The sequence below is a fragment of the Procambarus clarkii genome, chromosome 17 (assembly GCF_040958095.1).
Source record: "Procambarus clarkii isolate CNS0578487 chromosome 17, FALCON_Pclarkii_2.0, whole genome shotgun sequence".
NCBI classification, from domain to species: Eukaryota; Metazoa; Arthropoda; class Malacostraca; order Decapoda; family Cambaridae; genus Procambarus; species Procambarus clarkii.
Genome location: NC_091166.1, coordinates 15,526,668 through 15,547,231, shown reverse-complemented (window position 1 = coordinate 15,547,231; position 20,564 = coordinate 15,526,668). Strand labels below are relative to the sequence as shown.

The window sequence follows — 20,564 nt, the reverse complement described above, 5'->3', positions numbered from 1 at the left end:
GGGAGTTAGACAGCTGCTACGGGCTGCTTCCTGAGGGGGTGGGGGGGGGGGGTGATACAAAAAGGAGGCCTGGTCGAGGATCGGGCTGCAGGGATTCTAAGCACCGAAATCATCTAATGTTAATCTCAAGATGTTCCACAACTTGCCACTACAACACAACAGCAAGTCCCAAAATGTTATCTTCTTGAGATGATTTCGGAGCTTAGCGTCGCCGCGACTCATTCCTCGACCAGGCCTCTGTTTTGTTACACACCCAGGAACAAGCCCGTAGCAGCTGTCTAACTGCCAGGTATCTATTTACTGCTAGGTAACAGGGGCGCCAGGATGACAGAAATACTGGCCATTTGGTTCCGCCACCACTGAGGATCGAACCCGGAACCTCAGGACTTCGAATCCGAAGCGATGTCCACTCAGCTGGCAGACCCCCAGTTCCACAATTTGCCACTACAACACATAGCAAGCTCTACAATGTTCCACAACTTGCCACTACAACACAACAGTAAGTCCCACAATGTTCCACAACTTTCAAGTCTTTCAGTGTTCCACAGACCTTTATCTTAAAATTTCAACCTTTAATTAACCAGCTGTTATTGTTCTATATTGAAGCTTTTGATGATTGAGAGCAAATTGGCTTGTTAGTACAGTTTGATCATAAATTTAGTCATTAACCTATTTATCAGTTTTCTTTATCATTTGCTATAAAATATTCCACAGGAAAAACTGCCCGTACCCAAATTCGTTTGGAAAAGTCTGCAAGCTGGTTTTGAACCACGGTAGATCTCTTGCCGCCAGTGGTGGAGGAGGGACAAGGGCCGGCGGTGTTGTGCTGTGGCAGGCTGTGGTCTGGAGTGTGTGAACTAGCCTGTAGGAGCAGGTCATGGACAAGCTGCAGGCCTAAATTAAGGCCAACTGATGCCCTAAGCACAGCGCAACACTACACACCTTCACTGTCTAATTGACAACACAATAATTGTCAATTAGAGCTGATTGTGATGTATTATAATAAAAATTTGTGTTACTCTCAGCCTGGTCCCATAACGTTATTTATTGCTATCATTTTTGTAATTTTATTTAGCATAAAACTTTATAAGTTGTTATATATATAGTTAACCCTATATTGGTAAGTTATAAAAGTAAACTAATTTTAATATCTGAAAAATATGCACATTCTTGACACTTCAATGTAATAAGGGAAAAATACAATACAAAACAAACTGAAAACGATGATTTATATTAAATAAATGTAGGTAAGCTTTTAAAGAAAAGATATTCTAGTGAAGCAGATGATGAGTCAAAATAACGTGGCTGAAGAATGTTGACCAAACTACACACTAGAATATGATAAGACGACGACGTTTCGATCCGTCCTGGACCGAATCAGCGATGCTTCACTTCTGATTCCTACCATTCTCCTCCTCTTAAGAAAAGTGTCCTCGTCTCTCTTCCTCCCGCTCTAGGCATCAGTGACCCTCAGTTGTTTTATTCTGAAATTTCCTTTATCTACAAATCTTTCTCTCGCCTTGGTTACCTTTTACATTTTATCAACTGTGCCTATTCTCAAGCTAAACGAAATTTCTTTTATCCAAAACCTGCTTCCAACACGCGTGCCACCGTGCTCTGCTTTCCCTTCATATCTGAACTTAAACATCTTACTAATACACTCCCCATTCCCCATCCGGCCCGTTGGCACCGTGAGGGGGGCTTAGTGGACGGCTGCTAGAATGTGATGCTCCGTGGGACAGTCCTCTATCCTTCTGTGGCCTTGCACTTCTGCTGCTGTCTTCTCTAATTGTGCTGGATCGCTTTTCCCTTTTCCTTTTCCTTTTGTTTCGTTTTTCTCCCTCCCTCTTCTCCTATCTGCTTGTCTTTTCCTGCTGACCTTTTGCTTGTTTTGGTTATTCCTTTGGACTTCTTCTATTTTGACGCCCGGGTGCTTGAGGAGGCATACGCTTGCACCCGTAGAACTGTACTACCCGACGTCTCGAGCGAGGGACTCTCGACTCTCGTTTTTCTTTTTATTGTCAATCTTTTATAAATGGCTCCTTTTATTGTCAATCCCCCTTTCGTCGCTGAACCCGATCTCGACGGACTGATGGTTCTTAAGGTGGCGTTTGCCAGGGCACCCCTGGGGGGCCCTGGCATGATCGGCAATAGCTTCCTGTATTGCACATTCTTGTAGCTTCCTGTAATAGCACATTCTTGGATGAATTTCTTTCTCTTCGTCTATATGTCGTTGAATGTTTCTTTGTACCCTCTCAGGCTCGTGGGGTGGGCGACCAAGCCCCCGAGTCGGCCTGTATCGGAAGACCGGGCTCTGTAGCCCCCGCTGCATATGGCCCCGACCTTGCTCCTCCTATGACCGTCCTGAATTCTTCCCCCAGCTCCCCTCCCTTCTCTGTGGTTGGGTCGAGCCTCAAGCCCCCAGTGGTGACCACTTCGTCCCCTGGTGCGGCTAAGTCTCTGGTTGTGACTACTGCGCCTTTTGACCCCTCTCTCTCTGGGGGTTCTCACCGCCGTCAGCGCCACGGCCGCACTCGCTCGTTTCCTTCCTGTACTGATGCGTATCAGGCCTTATTTGGTCCTGCTTCGTGGGCCAAATACTTTGATCTCCTCTCTCTTGATTCTGCGCCTCCTGACGATTTCTCCCACCATCGGCATCTCGTTGATTCCGTGGATGCATCTGTTACTTTCAACCCCACTCGTCTCGGTACACGTGTCGTTGCTGCTCCTTCTCAGGATGCAGCTTCCCGGTTGGCTGCCTTATCCTGCCTTGGCGAGATCCCTGTTCGGGTCTCAAAGAACACTCGGCTGAATGCCAGTGTTGGAACTATTCTCCTCCTGCCCCATGTTGCAACCGGTGTTTGGAATCTGCAGGACTGCCACGATGACATTCGGCATATCCTTGATGCCCAAGGCCATTCTGTCCTCCAGGTAGACTCGTTTACTCGTCCCCCTCGTGGTCGTCGCCGTCAACCCCTTCGAGTGGTGAAGATCACCTTTGATGGTAGGACCCTTCCATCCTCTGTCATTCTTGCTGGTGCCAGGTGCTCTGTCCAGGAGTATATTCCTTCTCCTCGGCTTTGTAACAAGTGCTGGAGGTTTGGGCATGGTGCCCTCCGCTGCTCTGAGACTGTCTCTCTCTGTCCTTTGTGTGGGGGTGAAGGCCACTCTAAGTCGGAGTGTACTTCTCCCCAAGCTCGCTGCCTCAACTGCGGTGAGGCCCATCCTACCTTCTCCCGTGCCTGTATCTATTACAAGCTTGAGGCAGCCGTCCTCAACTTGAAGCACCGGGAGCGTTTATCTTTTCCCGAGGCGAGGTGCAAAGTTCGCCGGCTCCCGCCTTATGCTAACGTCTCTTATGCTCGCGTGTTGCGCTTTTCCTCTCCTCGTCCTTCCCACCTTCCTCAGACTCACAACAGTTTCCGGGCCTTGGACCCTGATGCGCCCACTGCCCCCTCCTCTGTTCCTTTGAGTTCTGTCCCGAAGGGTCCCCCTCCTGGTCCTCTGTCTGGGGTTCCCCTTCTTTCTACCCAGTCTGTCATGTCTCCTGTGTCTTCTTCCTCGTCTCTTTCCCATCCTTCTCCTCCATCTGTTGACTCTCCTCGCCGCCTGTCGGTGCAGGCGGATGTCCATTGCTCTCCTAACGGCCGTCGTGTGTGCTCTCGTTCAGCTTCTCCTGTTGAGAAGCTGGAATCCGTTGCCCGGTACGTAGTTGCTGGGACACCGGTCTCTTTACGTCAGAAGCGTAAGCCTGGCTCCTCTCCTTCCTCCTCCCCCAGCGGGTAAGAAGGCTTTGCTTTCTTCCCCGGCCCCTACTACTGGCTCTATTGCTCCTTCCTCTCCCGTTTCAGTGGTTGCGCCCCATGTTCCTGCTATGGAGTTTTTTTTTGGCCCCTGCTTCCCTCTCGGTTGCTGCCCTTGCTGAGGTGCGCTCCCCTCTTTCTACTCCCCCTCTTCCTGCTGCTGTCCTTGACTGCTCCTCTCCGTTGTTTCCCCCTCTTCCTCCTCCTCCGGACCCCGACCGCCCACCTCTGGTCTGTTCTCCCGCTTCCTTTCCTTTGTCTTTGCTCAGTTTACCCATGCCCCCTAACCCTAACTTTGCTGACCCTGATCCCGACCCTGATATTCTTTAACGTGCTATGTTGCTCTTTCGCCTTTGTTTCTTCCTTGTTCTCTGTTGTTGTCCTTTCTCTTCTCGTCGATGTCTATTCTTCAATGAAACGTTCGAGGTTATTACACCAATTTCCTCGAACTCCAACTTCTAATTTCGTGGTTTTCGCCCCTTTGTGTCTGTCTCCAGGAGCCGATGCTTGGTGCTCGTCCTGTTCGTTTTCATGCCTATTCCTTTCTCTCCCTCCCCCCCAGCCGTTGCTGGGGCTCCTAATTCTTCTGCTCTCTTGATTCGCGCTGATGTTCCCTTTGTCCCCTTACTTTTTCCTTCTCCTCTCCATTGTTCTGCTGCTCGTATCTTTGTGGGGAAATGGTACACAGTTTGTTCCATTTATCTCCTCCCCCGAGTGTCCCGCTTTCTCTTCCTGATTTGAAACACCTCCTGGACTCCTTGCTGGAGCCTGTGCTCCTGCTGGGTGATTTCAATTGTCGTCATTCTCTTTGGGGTGATGTTCTGACGAATACCCGAGGTCGCCTTCTTGAACCGTTTATCCTCTCTTCTTCCCTGTCTCTTCTGAATTCTGGTGAGCCCACTCATTTGGACTCTCGGACTCGCACCCTTTCCTGTCTTATCTTTCTCTCTGATTTTCTTCTCTTTACTTAGATTTCACGTGGCAGGTTCTTGATGACCTCCATGGCAGTGACCATTTCCCCACTCTTGTTTCCTTTTTCTCTTTTCGCCCTTCCCTCTCCTTCCCTAGGTGGCAGTTTGCTAAGGCGGACTTTAACCTATTTACCCTCAGTGCTGCTCTCTCTGTCCACTCCCTTCTGCCTCTCCCTCGTGCTCTCCTCCTTTTTCGTGACACTGTCTTCGACGCTGCCCTCTGCTCTATTCCTCGCTCTTCCTCTCGGGGTCAGCGGAAGTGCGTTCCCTGGTGGAATGCAGACTGTGCTCGGGCTGTCCGCTGTAAGCGTGCAGCCTGGAAGAGGCACCGCCGTCGGCAGACGGCCGATTTTTTTCTTTTCTTTCGGAAAACGAGTGTGGTGGCCAGTAGGGCCATCCGTACGGCTAAGCGTGAATGTTGGGCATCCTATGTCTCCACAATTACGTCCGAAACTCCTCTGCCACAGATCTAGAAGCGTATCCGCATGATAGCGGGTAAGCTCGTTCCCGATGTTTCACCGGTCCTTCACCTCCATGGTACTCTTGTGGCGGACTCGTTGCAGGTCGCTTCCGAACTGGGTTCCCACTTTTCTTCTGTTAGCTATGGTCTTCATCTTCCCCAATCTTTCCTTCTTCGTAAACCTGTCCTTGAGTCTCGTCCCTTAGATTTCTGCACTCGTCTTCGGCTTCCCTATAATGATCCCTTCTCTCTCTTTGAACTTCGTTCTGCCCTGGCCCTCTGCGGTTCTATGGCGGCGGGCTCCGATGTTATTCATTATGAGATGCTTTGCCATCTCCCTACGTGCACGTCTCAGTATTTACTGAGTCTGTATAATCGGATCTGGGAGTCGTCGTCAGTCCCTGAGGAATGGCACGATGCCGTTGTCCTCCCTGTTCGCAAACCGGGGTCTCTGGGTACTTCCCCTAAGGACTTTCGCCCTATTGACCTCACAAGTTGTGTCTGCAAACTCTTTGAACGTATGGTTAACGTTCGTCTGATGTGGTTCCAGGAACATCATCACCTCCTCTCCCCTTCTCAATTTGGTTTCCGCAAGTGCCGCAGCACGACAGATGTCCTGGTGAACTTGGAGGTCTATATTCGTACTGCTTTTGCTGCGAAGACCTCCGTAGTTGCCGTCCTTTTTGACCTGTAAAAGGCTTACGACACCACTTGGCAATATCATATTCTATCTCAACTTCATTCTTTTGGCCTTCATGGTCATCTCCCTCTCTTTCTCCGCAGCTTCCTTTCTCGTCGTTCCTTTCGGGTGCGACTTGGTACCGCTCTCTCTACCTCTTTTCAGCAATACGAAGGTGTGCCCCAAGGTAGTGTTCTGAGCACTACTCTTTTTCTGGTGGCCCGCAATGGTCTTCTTTTCTCTCTTCCTTCAGGTGTCTTCTCCGCTCTCTATGTCGATGATCTTACCCTTTGCTGTCAGGGTGATGATTCGCCTCTCCTTCAGCGCTGACTTCAACTTGCAATTGATGCCGTGTCGTCTTGGGCCACAGATCATGGCTTCAAGTTCTCTACTTCTAAGATTTGTGCCATGACTTTTACTCGGAAACGTGTCGTTCTTCGTCCCTCTTTGACACTTTATGGTCATCCCCTTGAGTACAAAGATTCCGCGAAGCTTTTGGGGTCATTCCTTGACACTCGTTTGTCTTGGTCGTCCCATACCTCTTACCTCCGTGTTGAGTGCTCTAAGGCCCTTACTCTCCTTCGGGAATTGTCCCATACTTCTTGGGGGGCAGATAGGCGCACTCTCCTTGCTTTACATTCCTCTCTCGTCCTGTCTAAGCTCGATTATGGTTGCCCTGCTTACTCGTCTGCTTCTCCTTCTACTCTTCGCCGTCTTGATGCTTTGCACCATACTGGGTTGCGCCTCAGTTCTGGTGCCTTTCGTTCGACTCCCGTCCTTAGCTTGTATGTTGACACTGGCTTCCTGTCTCTCCAGGACCGCCGTGATCGCCACTGTCTTCGCTATCTTGCACGGTCCTTACAACATCCTTCCTCTCGCCTCTGTCGTGCTTTAACTTTTACCTCTCCTGCGGTTCCTGTTCCTCTTCACCACGTCCCTCTTTCTGTCCGGTTATCTCGCCTACAGGATTCTCTTTCCGTTCGTAGTTCTAATGTTTCTTCTGGTGTTGTTCCTTCTTTTCCCCTGTGGAGAGTCCCCCTTCCACGATTTTGTACATCCTTGACCCGCATCACTAAAGCTTTTACTCCTCCTACGGTTCTAAAACGCCTTTTCCTTGAGCACTTTTCTTCTCACTCCCGCTCCGTTTCTGTCTTCACCGATGGGTCTAAGTCTGCGGACAGTGTTGGCTACTCTGTTGTTTTTCCTGATCGCACTTATATGTGTCGCTTACCTCCGGAGACTAGCATCTTTACAGCGGAGCTTTATGCTATTCTCTATGCTCTTCGTCTCCTGCTTTCTCGTTGTCAGTCTTCCTTTGTAGTTGTTGTTGACTCTCGTAGTGCCCTCATGGCTCTCGGGTCCTTTAATCCAATTCATCCAGTAGTTGTCGAGATCCAGCATTGGCTGTTTCTTGTTCACAGTAAATTTAAGTCAGTTGAGTTTTGTTGGGTTCCCAGCCATATTGGTGTGTCTTTAAATGAGCATGCGGATGCTGCCGCCAAGGAAGCTGTTCGCTCTTGTCCCATCTCTCGTAAAGGTATTCCATATTCCGACTTTTACTCGGTTATTCATTCCTCCGTCCTTACCCATTGGCAGGCTTCTTGATCGTCTGTTACTGGTAACAAACTACGTACTCTTAAGTGTTGTGTTTCCTCGTGGTCGTCCTCCTACCACCGTAACCGGCGATGGGAAACAGCTCTGGCGAGGTTGCGTATTGGCCATACTCACTTCACCCATGGTCACTTGATGGAGCGCCGCCCTGCTCCTTATTGTCCTAGTTGCATTGTCCCTCTTACGGTCGTGCATGTCCTTTTTGAATGTCCTGACTTCCAGGACAAGCGTGTGTCTTGCTTTCTGACCGCCCCTCGCGGTCACTTGTCCCTCAATAGAATTCTTGGTGACTCGGATACTTTTGATATCGTTCGCCTTATGTGTTTTTGTTCTCGTATTGGCATCCTTGGTGATATTTAGCACCTTCTGATTATTCCGCACATTTGATGGTGCTACATAGCCTTCCCGGTTTGGTGCCTTCTTTTGATAATTACTTACTTACTTACTTACTAATACACTTCGTCCTCTTGACATAGTAGTAGGCATCCTTCAGTCTCGGAAGACTATGGAGTTGCGCCCTGACAGGGCGCAAAGCCTGGGTAGGTAGATATGGAGAAGCTATTACCCATGCAGCAGGTCCCCCCTCTCCACATTGCTGAAATTATCCAATAGAAAGGCAAATGCCAGTACACATGGTTCCAGCAACGTCGCAGGAGCTGCCAGAACGAGGTCGACGTCTACAACGAACTGCGTTAGGGGCTCCAACTCCGGATTTTTCCTCGAGGTTGACTCCTGAAGCCTTTCCCAAAAAAGGGGTATGGCCGCAAGGCAGCGGAGGTTTAAAATCAGGATTTTCCTTCCCCTAGATGGGCTGCCTTCCCAGGCTATCGAGTCCCATCTACCCGGAGCAGCTGGTTTGAAGGCGCCAGAGGCACGCCCTCGCCCCTTCTCCTGTCGGTAAAAGCAGTTCCGCCGGACTTAAAGACTAAGCCACCCGTGCAGGCCAGGAGTTGGACTTGGTTGTCAGAGGCTATTGGAGACGCATGCCGTATAGGAGCATTTTATAGGTCATGGGAGCTCGTCCCCATTACCACCCCCTGGCTATGACAACCCCTTGGAACCTCTTGACATAAAGCTCGACTTTCGACAAACTATCACTCTTCGTACTAATCTTGTTCACACTTCTCCTGCTTCTAATGCTGCTGGTTACTGTATTTCCTGTTCGTCTTGTCCTCTCCAATACTTTGGGGAAACTGGCCGTACACTAGATGACAGACTTAAGGAACACAAAAGAAGTGTTAAGTCTGTAGACACAAACAATGCTCTCTTCTGTCATGTTAGGGATTCTAATCATCTTATTGATTGGTCAAAAATAATCTTTCCTGCCTCTACTCTTCACAGACGCCGCCTTGTCGAATCGGCTCTAATACACAACCTACCCAACACGATCCTTAGTCCTGGCTTTGTTACTGTTGACTCTTCCTTTCACAGTACACACTCAGATGCTCCAACCTCTCTAACAAACATGACCTAATATGAGCCTACCCTTTGTTTGTTTCTTTCTCTTCATTTTGCTTTTACTTTCTCTTTCGTTCCTATTTACTTCTTTTATTGTCTAATGACAATGATTATCTAATACTCTTTATTTCCCCCTATCTTTCGCCTTACTTTTATCTTCCTCCAAGATTTCCTCCTCCTCACCTCATTCTTGCCTTACTTATGCCCATCACCAATTTCGTCTCTTCACAATCGACTTTATAATGGTCCAGAACGGACCGAAACGTCGTCGTCTTTTTATCTTCTAGTGTGTGGTTTGGTCAACATATTCTAGAGAAAATATAATTATTTGAACAATACAAAAATAAATTTTATTCCATTGCATTCTAGCCTTGGAGATACATAACATATCTTCATACACGGATCTTCATACATAGCATATAATACACGGATTAAAAGTTGCTTATTGTTGGCTACTTAAACTTAATTTATGCTTTAAGAACTTTTCTCCTACTGTCTTTAATTGTAGTCTATGCTGAAGTTTTCAAATCTCGACTTGATCATTAACGATAACAATATACGAATGCTAATATCTACATTTTGAAACGTACCATGAATACTTTCTTATACAATTATTTTATTAAGTTATGAGTGCTGAATCTTGTGTTGACAATTGTTGTTGCTGCACTGAACTTATATCGCATAAGCAGGAGATTGGTGGTGGTTGAATGGTTGCTAAAATGATAATTTTTAGTAAGAGATTTGGGTTCCTCTTGGCTCCTGGGAACGCGATTCAATTGCTGCTGGACGTCGTCCGTAATGGATGTGTCATGAAGGTTTGTGGTAATTTCACATCACATTAAGTGTACCTCTTCTCTACCAACGCACCAGCCACCAGTCTCATGTTATTATTGTTGCGTGTAACTGCTACTCTGACCATAATCCACTGTTATTGTGTTGTATGGGTTTATGGCCAGAGAGGATTTCTCATGTACTGAGGGCTAAGGGATAATTCAAAATGTTCACCTCCTTCAGAGGTGGTAGGCCTACCTATAGTATTTTGTTTGTGAGTCGTACGCCAGCCTATGTGGAGTCTTGTCCCATAATGTAAAGGTAGATAGATATTGCACCGGGCTTTGTAATGGGAAGGTCTTTAGTGAAATAAAATAATAGATGATACGATAATTTTTTGAATGTCCATTGTGGGGTGAGGTAATCATATCTTTCAGCAGCAAACTTTTAGAAGCAACTTCCCTGGGGACCGGCCCTTCCCTCCCCTTAACTGTGGGCTTGCTACATTATCACTTAATTTACTATTCAGTCCAGTAGCACAGTAGACTGATCATATTGAATGAAAGGAGTGACCACCAATAAGAGAACAAGGACCCTGTAATAGGAGTTATAACAGGTGTAACCTATGAGAGAAGCATCACTTAGCTCTTGACAACACTGGACGTAGCTTGTTGCTTCAGCAGGTGTTGAAGTCATATTATTATTTGGCTCATCTCATACGAAAGGCAATATGTCCGCTGTTTGTTCGTCTGACCTCTTCTTTTCACCTGACATTCTAGTTGGTCAATAATTGTGTAAAAATTCAGCACATCCTCCTGTTTAGGTAGTACTTATAATAACGATGACGACCATCGTACATATATTGACGTAAAAGGCAAATAGGCAGTAGAAATCGATACTACTAAATTTGGACCAACTAAGAAAGTTTTGTATTTTTGTAGCAAACTTCAACATAAATTAAAAGTCAAACTAACTTAAGCTAACCTTCCTAGGCCTAATACACGCTATCAGAGGCCTAATTTAGCACATATATATGTACTATAATTGGCCTAGGAATATTTAAATCTGCTTTTTAGGATTTTCAGACAATAAAGTGAATATTACCAAGTTCTACTATACTTTACGTCAATATATGTACAATGATCCACATAGCTACATAAAAAACTAAACAGGAAGATGGGTTGAAAAATTGATGATGCTAAATTTATCATCTGAGCGTCATGAATTCTTCAGGGGCATCTCCGTCATTAGTGACCTTCAGGGGCATCTCCGTCATTAGTGACCTTCAGGGGCATCTCCGTCATTAGTGACCTTCAGGGGCATCTCCGTCATTAGTGACCTTCAGGTACGGCGCCGTCATTAGTGACCTTCAGGTACGGCGCCGTCATTAGTGACCTTCAGGTACGGCGCCATCATTAGTGACCTTCAGGTACGGCGCCATCATTAGTGACCTTCAGGTACGGCGCCGTCATTAGTGACCTTCAGGTACGGCGCCATCATTAGTGACCTTCAGGTACGGCGTCGTCATTAGTGACCTTCAGGTACGGCGCCGTCATTAGTGACCTTCAGGTACGGCGCCATCATTAGTGACCTTCAGGTACGGCGCGGTCATTAGTGACCTTCAGGTACGGCGCCATCATTAGTGACCTTCAGGTACGGCGCCGTCATTATTGACCTTCAGGTACGGCGCCATCATTACTGACCTTCAGGTACGGCGCCGTCATTAATGACCTTCAGGTACGGCGCCGTCATTAGTGACCTTCAGGTACGGCGTTGTCATTAGTGACCTTCAGGTACGGCGCCATCATTAGTGACCTTCAGGTACGGCGCCGTCCTTAGTGACCTTCAGGTACGGCGCCATCATTAGTGACCTTCAGGTACGACGCCGTCATTAGTGACCTTCAGGGGCATCTCCGTCATTAGTGACCTTCAGGGGCATCTCCGTCATTAGTGACCTTCAGGGGCATCTCCGTCATTAGTGACCTTCAGGGGCATCTCCGTCATTAGTGACCTTCAGGTACGGCGCCGTCATTAGTGACCTTCAGGTACGGCGCCATCATTAGTGACCTTCAGGTACGGCGCCATCATTAGTGACCTTCAGGTACGGCGTCGTCATTAGTGACCTTCAGGTACGGCGCCGTCATTAGTGACCTTCAGGTACGGCGCCGTCATTAGTGACCTTCAGGTACGGCGCCATCATTAGTGACCTTCAGGTACGGCGTCGTCATTAGTGACCTTCAGGTACGGCGCCGTCATTAGTGACCTTCAGGTACGGCGCCGTCATTAGTGACCTTCAGGTACGGCGCCATCATTAGTGACCTTCAGGTACGGCGCCATCATTAGTGACCTTCAGGTACGGCGTCGTCATTAGTGACCTTCAGGTACGGCGCCGTCATTAGTGACCTTCAGGTACGGCACCGTCATTAGTCACCTTCAGGTACGGCGCCGTCATTAGTGACCTTCAGGTACGGCGCCGTCATTAGTGACCTTCAGGTACGGCGCCGTCATTAGTGACCTTCAGGTACGGCGCCGTCATTAGTGACCTTTAGGTACGGCGCCGTCATTAGTGACCTTCAGGTACGGCGCCATCATTAGTGACCTTCAGGTACGGCGCCGTCATTAGTGACCTTTAGGTACGGCGCCATCTTTAGTGACCTTCAGGTACGGCGCCATCATTAGTGACCTTCAGGTACGCGCCATCATTAGTGACCTTCAGGTACGGCGCCGTCATTAGTGACCTTCAGGTACGGCGCCATCATTAGTGACCTTCAGGTACGGCGCCGTCATTAGTGACCTTCAGTTACGGCGCCGTCATTAGTGACCTTCAGGTACGGCGCCGTCATTAGTGACCTTCAGGTACGGCGCCGTCATTAGTGACCTTCAGGTACGGCGCCGTCATTAGTGACCTTCAGGTACGGCGCCGTCATTAGTGACCTTCAGGTATGGCGCCGTCATTAGTCACCTTCAGGTACGGCGCCATCATTAGTGACCTTCAGGTACGGCGCCGTCATTAGTGACCTTCAGGTACGGCGCCGTCATTAGTCACCTTCAGGTACGGCGCCGTCATTAGTGACCTTCAGGTTCGGCGCCGTCATTAGTGACCTTCAGGTACGGCGCCGTCATTAGTCACCTTCAGGTACGGCGCCGTCATTAGTGACCTTCAGGTACGGCGCCCTCATTAGTGACCTTCAGGTACGGCGCCGTCATTAGTGACCTTCAGGTACGGCTCCGTCATTAGTGACCTTCAGGTACTGTTCAATTATAATCAACACCTGTGGTAGTATTTCCTTCGCAAAACTTGATTTGCTCTATGAAAGGTTTGCAAAATCTTATCTGAAAAGCTCGGTATAAAAAAGTAATTTTAAAGTCTTGCATCTTATTTGTATAATTGATTGTCTTCTAGAGTCTCCCCTTGTGTGGTGCGTCTCCCCTTGTATGGTGTGTCTCCCATTGTGTTGTGCGTCTCCCCTTGTATGGTGCGTCTAACCTTGTGTGGTGTGTCTCCCCTTGTGTGGTGCGTCTCCCCTTGTGTGGTGTGTCTCCCCTAGGGTGGTGTGTCTCCCCTTGTGTGGGGAGTCTCCCCTTGTGTGGTGTGTCTCCCTTTGTGTGGTGTGCCTCCCCTTATGTGGTGTGTCTCCCCTTGTGTGGTGTGTCTCCCCTTGTCTTCTGCGTCTCCCCTTGTGTGGTGTGTCTCCCCTTGTGTGGTGTGTCTCTTCTTGTGTGGTGCGTCTCCCCTTGTGTGGTGTGTCTCCCCTTGTGTTGTGCGTCTCCCCTTGTGTGGTGTGTCTCCCCTTGTGTGGTGCGTCTCCCCATGTGTGGTGCGTCTCCCCTTGTGTGGTACGTCTCCCCTTATGTGGTGTGTCTCCCCTTGTGTGGTGTGTCTCCCCTTGTGTGGTGTGTCTCCCCTAGTGTGGTGTGTCTCCCCTTGTGTGGTGTGTCTCCCCTTGTGTTGTGTCTCCCCTAGTGTGGTGTGTCTCCCCTTGTGTGGTGAGTCTCCCCTTGTGTGGTGTGTCTCCCTTTGTGTGGTGTGTCTCCCTTTGTGTGGTGTGTCTCCCCTTGTGTTGTGCGTCTCCCCTTGTGTGGTGTGTCTCCCCTTGTGTGGTGTGTCTCCCCTTGTGTTGTGCGTCTCCCCTTGTGTGGAGTGTCTCCCCTTGTGTGGTGCGTCTCCCCATGTGTGGTGCGTCTCCCCTTGTGTGGTACGTCTCCCCTTGTGTGGTGTGTCTCCCCTTGTGTGGTGTGTCTCCCCTTATGTGGTGTGTCTCCCCTTGTGTGGTGTGTCTCCCCTTGTGTGGTGTGTCCCCCCTAGTGTGGTGTGTCTCCCCTTGTGTGGTGTGTCTCTTCTTGTGTGGTGTGCCACCCCTTGTGTGGTGTGTCTCCCATTGTGTGGTGCGTCTCCCCTTGTATGGTGCGTCTCCCCTTGTGTTGTGCGTCTCCCCTTGTATGGTGCGTCTCCCCTTGTGTGGTGTGTCTCCCCTTGTGTGGTGTGTCTCCCCTTGTATGGTGCGTCTCCCCTTGTGTGGTGCGTCTCCCATTGTGTTGTGCGTCTCCCCTTGTATGGTGCGTCTCCCATTGTGTTGTGCGTCTCCCCTTGTATGGTGCGTCTCCCCTTGTATGGTGCGTCTCCCCTTGTGTGGTGTCTCCCCTTGTGTGGTGTGTCTCCCCTTGTATGGTGCGTCTCCCCTTGTGTGGTGCGTCTCCCATTGTGTTGTGCGTCTCCCCTTGTATGGTGCGTCTCCCATTGTGTTGTGCGTCTCCCCTTGTGTGGTGCGTCTCCCATTGTGTGGTGCGTCTCCCCTTGCGTGGTGCGTCTCCCCTTATGTGGTGTGTCTCCCCTTATGTGGTGTGTCTCCCCTTGTGTGGTGTGTTTCCCCTAGTGTGGTGTGTCTCCCCTTGTATGGTGCGTCTCCCCTTGTGTGGTGCGTCTCCCCTTATGTGGTGTGTCTCCCCTTCTGTGGTGTGTCTCCCCTTGTATGATGAGTCTAACCTTGTGTGGTGCGTCTCCCCTTGTGTGGTGTGTCTCCCCTTATGTGGTGTGTCTCCCCTTGTGTGGTGTGTCTCCCCTTGTGTGGTGCGTCTCCCATTGTGTTGTGCGTCTCCCCTTGTATGGTGTGTCTCCCCTTGTATGGTTCGTCTAACCTTGTGTGGTGCGTCTCCCCTAGTTTGGTGTGTCTCCCCTTGTGTGGTGAGTCTCCCCTTGTGTGGTGTGTCTCCCCTTGTGTGGTGTGTCTCCCCCTTGTGTGTTGTGTCTCCCCGTTGTGTTGTGTCTCCCCTTGTGTATTGTGTCTCCCCTTGTGTGGTGTGTCTCCCCTTGTGTGGTGTGTCTCTTCTTGTGTGGTGTGTCTCCCTTTGTGTGGTGTGTCTCCCCTTGTGTGGTGTGTCTCCCATTGTGTTGTGCGTCTCCCCTTGTATGGTGCGTCTCCCATTGTGTTGTGCGTCTCCCCTTGTATGGTGCGTCTCCCCTTGTATGGTGCGTCTCCCCTTGTGTGGTGTGTCTCCCCTTGTGTGGTGTGTCTCCCCTTGTATGGTGTGTCTCCCATTGTGTGGTGCGTCTCCCATTGTGTTCTGCGTCTCCCCTTGTATGGTGCGTCTCCCATTGTGTTGTGCGTCTCCCCTTGTGTGGTGCGTCTCCCATTGTGTGGTGCGTCTCCCCTTGTGTGGTGCGTCTCCCCTTATGTGGTGTGTCTCCCCTTATGTGGTGTGTCTCCCCTTGTGTGGTGTGTTTCCCCTAGTGTGGTGTGTCTCCCCTTGTATGGTGCGTCTCCCCTTGTGTGGTGCGTCTCCCCTTATGTGGTGTGTCTCCCCTTCTGTGGTGTGTCTCCCCTTGTATGGTGAGTCTAACCTTGTGTGGTGCGTCTCCCCTTGTGTGGTGTGTCTCCCCTTATGTGGTGTGTCTCCCTTTGTGTGGTGTGTCTCCCTTTGTGTGGTGCGTCTCCCATTGTGTTGTGCGTCTCCCCTTGTATGGTGTGTCTCCCCTTGTATGGTTCGTCTAACCTTGTGTGGTGCGTCTCCCCTAGTTTGGTGTGTCTCCCCTTGTGTGGTGAGTCTCCCTTTGTGTGGTGTGTCTCCCCTTGTGTGGTGTGTCTCCCCCTTGTGTGTTGTGTCTCCCCGTTGTGTTGTGTCTCCCCTTGTGTGGTGTGTCTCCCCTTGTGTGGTGTGTCTCCCCTTGTGTGGTGTGTCTCTTCTTGTGTGGTGTGTCTCCCTTTGTGTGGTGTGTCTCCCATTGTGTGGTGTGTCTCCCATTGTGTTGTGCGTCTCCCCTTGTATGGTGCGTCTCCCACTGTGTTGTGCGTCTCCCCTTGTATGGTGCGTCTCCCCTTGTATGGTGCGTCTCCCCTTGTGTGGTGTGTCTCCCCTTGTGTGGTGTGTCTCCCCTTGTATGGTGCGTCTCCCCTTGTGTTGTGCGTCTCCCCTTGTGTGGTGCGTCTCCCATTGTGTGGTGCGTCTCCCCTTGTGTGGTGCGTCTCCCCTTATGTGGTGTGTCTCCCCTTATGTGGTGTGTCTCCCCTTGTGTGGTGTGTTTCCCCTTGTGTGGTGTGTCTCCCCTTGTATGGTGCGTCTCCCCTTGTGTGGTGCGTCTCCCCTTATGTGGTGTGTCTCCCCTTCTGTGGTGTGTCTCCCCTTGTATGGTGAGTCTAACCTTGTGTGGTGCGTCTCCCCTTGTGTGGTGTGTCTCCCCTTATGTGGTGTGTCTCCCCTTGTGTGGTGTGTCTCCCTTTGTGTGGTGCGTCTCCCATTGTGTTGTGCGTCTCCCCTTGTATGGTGCGTCTCCCCTTGTATGGTTCGTCTAACCTTGTGTGGTGCGTCTCCCCTAGTTTGGTGTGTCTCCCCTTGTGTGGTGAGTCTCCCCTTGTGTGGTGTGTCTCCCCTTGTGTGGTGTGTCTCCCCCATGTGTGTTGTGTCTCCCCGTTGTGTTGTGTCTCCCCTTGTGTGGTGTGTGTCTCAACTTGTGTGGTGTGTCTCTCGTTGTGTGATGTGTCTCCCAATTGTGTGGTGTGTCTCCTAATATTGTGCTGTGTCTCCCCTTGTGTGATGTGTCTCCTCATTGTGTGATGTGTCTCCTCTAGTGTGGTGTGTCTCACCTTGTGTGGTGTGTCTCCCTTTCTGTTACGGCCCTCTCGGGACGCAACGGGGTCCTTACTCTGATGTTGTTAGAGGAAGATATATATCCGTTCCCAAGCCAGTAGTGGCTTTCAAGGGATGTGATCCGTGACGCAAGTAACTTAAAGGGGAAGGGAAATAAAGGCAAAAACTTAATATAATATAATGTCCGCCTCCAATAAATAATATATAAAAAGGTTACACAGGGGGAGGGGTATTAACACTATACAAAGGGATTATTCACTGTAGTCTTCTGCTGAAGACTATGGATCCTCGCTCTCGGTGCTTAGTCGTCGGTGCTTACTCGTGGCCTTACAACGAATCCTCTGAGAATGCTGAGCCTACCCTGGCCACAGGTCAGCCAAAACACAGGTCCACTGGGGGCACCGCAGTGGAGGCCGACAACCACAAATCCAGCCGGTCTGCTGGCAGGTTCCGGACCCGCAACGCTGGTCAGGCCACTCCACGAACGATATTAGGGTAAACACCCGAGACAGGAGTCTCGTGTGATATCACAAATCACCCTCCTGTCCTCAATACCCCAGTGGATAATCGTCTCCAACAGTCGGTCCCGGGTAATCCTTTTACTGCCACTCCACTGGCAGGCTAACACACCACAGTGTTCTTCCGGGGGGACGACTTCACAACGGCTGCAGCAAGGTACAAGGTATGGAGACTGGCTGCCTCGGTTAGACTGACTCCACGTCCATCACAGCAGTCCCAGGTCGGCTCTGTAAGCAGACACGTCATCAATAACAGGGACACTAAAACACCTCACTTACAAGCTCAGACACAAACGCCCGACACATCCACTTCATAGATGGCGTTGTAGTCTGAGCACCACCTCACCAGAGGTCAGCAGCGGCGGTGTAGAGTGCTGAACGGGACTGGAAACTGGCCCTTGTGGCCGGTATTCGCCGTCCTCACCAGGTGTCGTCGTCCGTTTGGCGGGGATTTCGGGAGCTGACCCACAGATGGCGTGGTCGTTACTGCTCCGTGCTCGGACGCTGGATCCGGGTTCGTAACACCTCCCCACCAAAAGGAATTTGGTTTGGGGTTCTATAAAGAGAAACACAAACCAAATTAGTACGACGACACAACTCCAAATGGACACACATGCTTTATAATCTGGAATGGCGAGGCTGTCTCGTCGACAGAACTGTACTGAGGAAAAACCCTGGCACAATAGGGAGCTTGAAAATGGCAGGCGATGACCTGCCTGACGTAATCTTCCACACCTCCTCTGCGATGTCAAGCAGGGGCATCATCTCACATATCTCAAGTAAGGATCGGTGTGGACACGATCTGGGGCGACTCGACACTTCCTTATGTCGTGGCACCGATGATGGCTGGACACAGACGGCATTTCTGGTACCGATCCGGCGGTCCTTCAGGGAGTCGGGCACCTGGAATACAGGGGTCTGATAATTCAGAGTGACAGCGACTACGGGTAAAACAGTACTTACAGCATACTCTACTAGGTCCACACCTAGTCCCAACGAGGCTGTTCGTACGTCGCAGATGGCATTCGCTCTGCCACCGTCAGGTCGACCAACGTTCCACATAACGCTGCATTGAGGCTCAGCAGTCACGCGGGGGATGTCAACCTGCCGGAAACAGTCACTCACATTATCATATCTCGTACCTCCTGTATCAACCATCACCTTCCAGGTCCCTTCTTCAACTGCAACACTTGCAGTGCAAATCTCTAATCCCTGGGACCTCTTCACGATGTTCATGGGAGCCATCATTCGTCGGGTCGTCCACCGGTCCTCACTGAGAGCACAAACGAGAATCAAAAATACCGCTAAGAAACATTTGGTTACCTGAGGGATAAGCTTCCTGAGCCTGTAATGTCCATAGCCGGCTACATCCATTAGCCTGGTTTGGACCAAAGAGAGCACTAGAAACTTTGCACATACCTCACATACCTCCGACATCTGGGGAATCTCTGGCCGGTTCAGCATACATTGTACTTTGCCAGGCTGCAAGTACACAGGTGCCTTCACTCCAGACTCTTCGGTATCCGTGGGTGCTTGCACACAAGGCCTCGCTTCTTGCTCAGGTACTTCTGCCATCGTAACCTCATGTTTCTTGTCGAGGGAAGAATTAGAAGTCTCTGCTAGAATATCGTCGATCTGCGGGTGAGAGGAAGGATTAAACACACTCCAATCCGGGTCTGTCTTTACCTGGACATTACCATTGCCTGTTGTCACCTCCGACCTTGCTGTTTCGGCTGACTCGTCCACGACCTTGGGAAGATTGATGCTCCAATCTGTCACCAAGTCGTTGGCTAGTACCACGTCAATCCCAGCCACAGGGAGGGTATCGACTACTGCCAACGCACATGTGCCGCTGAAATAAAGAGAGTCGAGATGTACTGGCACTAAGGGGGCGATATACTGCATCCTAGGAAACCCAACCAGGACAACCTGTTGTCTCCCGTCCACACTTACTCCCTCGGGTAACGAGCTCTTCACGATCAGGGACTGGGCTGCTCCACTATCTCTGAGCACTACAACTGATCTACCAGTATGATCACTCGATACATACCCGCCTGAAGTGTGAGGGGAAAACAATCTGGGTTCTTCCTGCGTCGTCGTCGACTGGCTTCCTGCTGGTGGTATTACACAGCCCATCATCATCACCTCCCTACGTGCGCTGCCACCTCTTCTGCCTCGGCACCTTGCAGCTACATGCCCTTTCTGCCCACAAGTCCAGCACACCATATTCCTCCTCGGGCTCCGGTGTTTCGGACTGCTAGGACTTGTTCTTCGAGGGCTACTTGGGGGCGTCTTCTTAGCGCTTCGTGGGACGGGGGTCTCCTCTTCTTCATGAGGTTCATCAAACCGGCGTTGGTAATGCCTTGGGACGTACTTAGCAGACGGCCTATGAGTCAGGATGTACTCTTCAGCCATGGTGGCTGCTGCACTCAAGGTCTCCACCTGCTGCTCTTCTAAGTATGTCTTGAGGTCTCCAGACAAACAATCCTTGAAGTCCTCGAGCAGAATCAGCTGCTCGAGGTCTTCCTTGGTCTCCACCTTCCGAGAGGCACACCATTCTTGAAAAAGTCGCTCCTTGATGGTGGCGAATTCGGTGAAAGTGTGCTCTGAGGTCTTCTTCAGGTTTCTAAACTTCTGTCTATATGCCTCAGGTACCAATTGGTACGCCATGAGCACAACCTTCTTCACCTTGTCGTAATCGCCGGAGTCGTCAAGGGATAACGTAGAATAGGCGATTTGGGCCTTCCCAGTCAAGACTGACTGTATCATGATGGCCCAATTCTCCCTTGGCCACTCCAAAGAGGCAGCGACTTTCTCGAAGGCTGCAAAGAACTTTGAAACTTCCCTCTCGTTGAACTTGGGGACCATTTTGATGTTTCTTACCGGATCGAAACTGCTGGTGTCCGATGTTGGCCTCCGATCACCGCCTAATCGCAATACTTCTAGTTCATGTTGTCTCTGTCTTTCTTTTTCTTCTCTCTCTCGCTGTTTCTCTTCCCTTTCTCGCTCTTCTCTCTCTCGTCTCTCTTCTCTTTCTCGTTCTTCTCTTTCTCTTTCTCGTTTCTCTTCTCTTTCTTCTCTTTCTCGTTTCTCTTCTCTTTCTCGTTTCTCTTCTCTTTCTCGTTCTTCTTTCCTTTCTTCTAATTCTAAACGTCTCATCGCCAATTCTTTATCTTTTAATTCTCGTTCTAATTCTAACTTCTTCCACTC

General features: G+C 50.1%; 1 protein-coding gene across 1 annotated transcript in view; it reads left to right on the top strand.

Annotated features, from left to right (window-relative positions):
* LOC138365505 (WAP four-disulfide core domain protein 2-like) overlaps window positions 1-10,140 on the top strand; it is a 194,179-nt gene extending 184,039 nt beyond the window's left edge. The window contains exon 5 of the mRNA XM_069325792.1: window positions 715-10,140. The gene's annotated coding sequence lies outside the window, so the exon portion shown is untranslated. The remainder of the gene's footprint in view (window positions 1-714) is intronic.
* Window positions 10,141-20,564: the final 10,424 nt, after the last annotated feature.